Genomic DNA, 4,238 nt, shown 5'->3' with positions numbered 1-4,238 from the left:
TCTCAAGAATCTGGAGCAGGTCAGGCATAGTTCAGCTAAAAGCTCTTGAAATCCAAGTTTGAACACCTTGTTCCTTTAAACTTAAAATTTTAGTTAAAAGGTTTGCACATGCCAGATCTTATTGACGAGGAGGCTGAGTCCGGTATAGGTGTGTTTTCCACCTCATTTAGTCATCCTGACAACAGCATCATTTTTAGAAAGCACTGGCAACATTGTAAATTGATGAACTACAGTGAATTTTCAACTTTTTTTTTCATTAGCATCATGTTAATGGTAGTTACTGCTGTACTGGACTTTTTGTGTTATGAAGAACAAATCACTTGATTTGAATTCTAAAGCACTTCACGCTTTCAAACAGAAATTTAAATGTTGTCAGGATTTTCAAGGTACATTTCATCTCTTTGTTTATTAGTAGATGAAGTTTCATTACAATATTGTAGACAACACAGCCCTGACTTGTTTCATGCAGATGGTAGACATGATTAATAAAGTGTAGTTTTGGGTTTATTATTAAGGTAGAGTTTCTAACTGCCTTTCAATATTTTCTTTTTATGGGTAGTAAAGAAAGCATGATCATAACATTAAATTTTATGTAGCTCATGCCTTAGTTGTACATAAAGGAATTAATGCTCAACTAAAAGGAAACTTGATGGTGTTCAATCAGAGGATTGACCTCTTGCAGGAGCAAATTGATACCCTATGGCAAATCGCTCAACCTGGCTGTCAATGAAAGTATGCTGGACTTTGTGTCACTAGCATACAACATGAGAATTTTTCCTGTGCTGCAAATCTGTCTAAACAATTGTCGAGCTATATTTTAGGTAATTGGACTGGGGAATTCGATACTACGATGGAGCAGCTGAGAGTGGCCATTGTCACAGTAAATTCTACCGGAGTGGACGCAGGACTAGCCACAGGATTATCAACATGGATTGCTGCAGCCATGAATCATCTGAAGGAATGGGCGGGCATGGGAGTGTTAGCAGGCCTTCTGGTGTTGGTCTCCTTGGTTTGCCTGTGGTATATATGCAAGATTAGAGTCTCACAACAGTGTGATGCAGCCATGATCATTCAGGCCTTTACAGCCATTGAAGCAGGACATTCTCCCCAAGCATGGTTGGATACCATAAAAAGCTAAAATGATACGCTCAGGATGCGAGGCTAAGCACTGCACTCAGGGTCAGCCGCTTTGGACCCAGAGAAGAGCATGTCTGATTGCATGCGGGTTGATGCCCCAGGTCCCGCCTCTGAGAAAAAGGTATCGGACGGGTCTGATGCTCTTTGGGTGGATGACACCTAAATGAACATCTGTACAAAGTCCCAATTTATTTCTAATATCAGAGATCAGACCTCTACTCTTGCCTGATGCGTCTAAAACAAAAAGGGGGAACTGTAGAGAGCTGCGGAATGCTATGCCTTAAAGATGGAGCTGGTTTCCGCCTTCCACCTTCCCGATGGTGAGTGCTCTCTGTCACGAACAACTCCACATTTGGCTAAGGCCGAGGATCTGGCTTGCTTCCATGTATGTGGACCTATCTGCATTGCCCCCGTGGCACGCCTGGGTTGGCTACCCAGAGGCTATTTAAGCTGTGGGCTGGCTTTCCCCGGGGTCCGAGGATTGTTCAATGTTCCTGAATAAACTGCATTGAAAAAAAAAGAAAAATCACATAGTACTAAAGGATGATCAAATTGACATTGCTCAGGTTGGGAGTGCTTTAGACTCATGGTCATACAGGTGGCTTTTAATCCTGTCCAATACCTTGATCATAGCACTGTGAGACTCTTTTTTTTTTACACTTTATTTACTTTGTATCCCCCCTCTAGTTCCCTCCCCCCTCCCCTCGCAATTTCTCCCTCCCCCACTTCTCCACACACTTCCCTCCCTAAATCCACTGGTAGGGGAGGCTTTCTTTTTCTTTCCTCTGTTCCTAGTCTGTTAGGTTTCATCAGGAGTGGCTGCATTGTCTTCCTCTGTGGCCTGGTAAGGCTGCTCCCCACTCAGGGGGAGGTAATCAAAGAGCAGGCCAATCAGATTATGTCAGAGGCAGTCCCTCTTCCCATTACTATGGAACCCACTTGGAACTGAACTGCCATGGGCTACATCTGTGCAGGGGTTCTAGGTTATCTCCCTGCATGGTACTTGGTTGAAGTATGAGTCTCAGAAAAGACCCTTGTGTTCAATTTTTTTTGGCTCTGTTGCTCTCCTTTTTGTCCTCCTGTCCTCTCCAGATCTTACTATTATTTCCCACTTCTTTCATAAGATTCCTCTGAAAGGCTCTGCCCTGAAGACTATCAAAGCAGATGTTGAGACTTATGACCAAACTTTGGGCAGAATGCAGGGAGCCTTTCAATATTTTACTACCAAAAAAAAATCTAGAGATTGATAAAAACTGAAAGCTCAAAGATGTGTTTCCCTTCCTAATACAAATAGATGGTTTCATCCCAAATATTAAAATTGTGGCTATTTAAAATTATTCAAAATTTTCTACATCAATTTTGCATGGTATCTGATTATATTTTCCTTTATATATTGTTTTGAAGAGTAATAAAATCAATAAAGATAATTTTTGAAAAAAGATGTGCCACATTGTCGATTCTAATACTATAAATTTATATGATGTGTGTTTTTCTTATAATTACAGAGTCTCATAAACACACTATTCTTTCCTCTGGAGAAGATGCAAAACCAGAGCTTCATCAATAAGTTCATACTCCTGGGGCTTTCACAAAACCCCCAAATTGAGAAAATATCATTTGTTATATTTTTATTGGTCTATCTTGCAACTCTTGTGGGCAACATGATAGTTGTGGTGACCATATTCTACAGTCCTGTGCTGCTCAGCTCCTCCATGTACTTCTTCTTGGCATTCCTATCCTTTCTAGATCCCTGTGTCTCTTCTGTTGTCACACCAAAGATGATCATAGACTTGGTTTATGAGAAGAAGATTATCTCTTTTGAATGCTGTATGACCCAGATTTTTGCTGTGCACTGTCTTTCTTCAGTGGATATGATTATCCTGGCAGCCATGGCCTATTATCGCTATGTGGCCATTTGCAAACCCTTGCACTACTCTTTCATCATGAACAGGAGGCTCTGTGGCATTCTGGTGTGCATGGCCTGGGCTGGAGGATTCTTGCATTCTATCATACATATTGCCTTCACTTTGCAGCTGCCTTTTTGTGGACCCAATATCATTGATCATTTCATATGTGACTTGTTCCCATTGCTGAAGCTTGCCTGCAATGACACACACATTTTTCATTATGGTGTTTGCTAACAGTGGGTCAATCTGCATAATTATTTTCTCTTATTTGCTTGTTTCTTATCATGTCATTTTGTTCTCTCTGAGAGCCCACAGCTCTGAAGGGCGGTACAAAGCTCTGTCCACTTGTGGACCCCATATTACTGTTGTAGTTTGTTTCTTTGTTCCTTGTATATTAATATATGCACGACCATGTTGAGAAACATGTATTTGTGTTTACAGATGTCCTGACACCATTGCTCAATCCTATGGGTTACACTTTCAGAAATAAGGAAATGATAAATGCCACGAGGAAAATGTGGAAGAAACTGATAGAGGTTCATGATTAATATTAAAACATTGTATTTACAGTACCGAGGAAATGGCTGAGTGGACAAAAGTCCTTGCTGTGTAAGAATGAGGATACTTACCACTCATGTCCAAAGCCAAGTATAGTAGGTCATCGTTAATGCACTGTGGGTAAATCAGAACCAGGCAGACCCCAAGAATGAACTGGACAACTAATCTACGAATAGCATAGCTAGTTCAAAACTCAGTCAATCAGATATTTTTCTCAAGGAAATGAGATAGAGAACGATATTCATTACTCCTGAATGCTCTGCAGGAATGTGCATGGTTACCAGCATTTTCATGTTCATATACATTACACACACACACATACACACACACATTCATACATGTAACAAATACAACAAATCAAATAATTATACTTACTAAACTTAATGTAAATCACAAAATAAAACCATATTTATTCATAGAAGCCCTTCATGATTACTCTTTATAGAGAAGCACATGAAACTATTCTATCAATAATGTATTAAGATATATATGAGAAATTCATTTGTGAGATAACATTTTCACTATGAATTGAATATAAACATTAAAGTCAGTTAAAATGATCATATATAGAGTTGAAATTGACATTCAGAAAGATGCTGTGAAACTTCCCTTTAAATTTCGTAGTTTCAGTATTGG

The 4,238-nt window shown here is 39.6% G+C and overlaps 1 pseudogene; it reads left to right on the top strand.

The window, feature by feature from the left end:
* Window positions 1–2,675: 2,675 nt before the first annotated feature.
* LOC110544643 (olfactory receptor 4C15-like) lies at window positions 2,676–3,592 on the top strand (annotated as a pseudogene).
* Window positions 3,593–4,238: the final 646 nt, after the last annotated feature.

This window comes from Meriones unguiculatus, chromosome 7 (genome assembly GCF_030254825.1).
Source record: "Meriones unguiculatus strain TT.TT164.6M chromosome 7, Bangor_MerUng_6.1, whole genome shotgun sequence".
Lineage (NCBI taxonomy): Eukaryota > Metazoa > Chordata > Mammalia > Rodentia > Muridae > Meriones > Meriones unguiculatus.
This window is presented reverse-complemented; position numbering and strand designations above follow the sequence as displayed.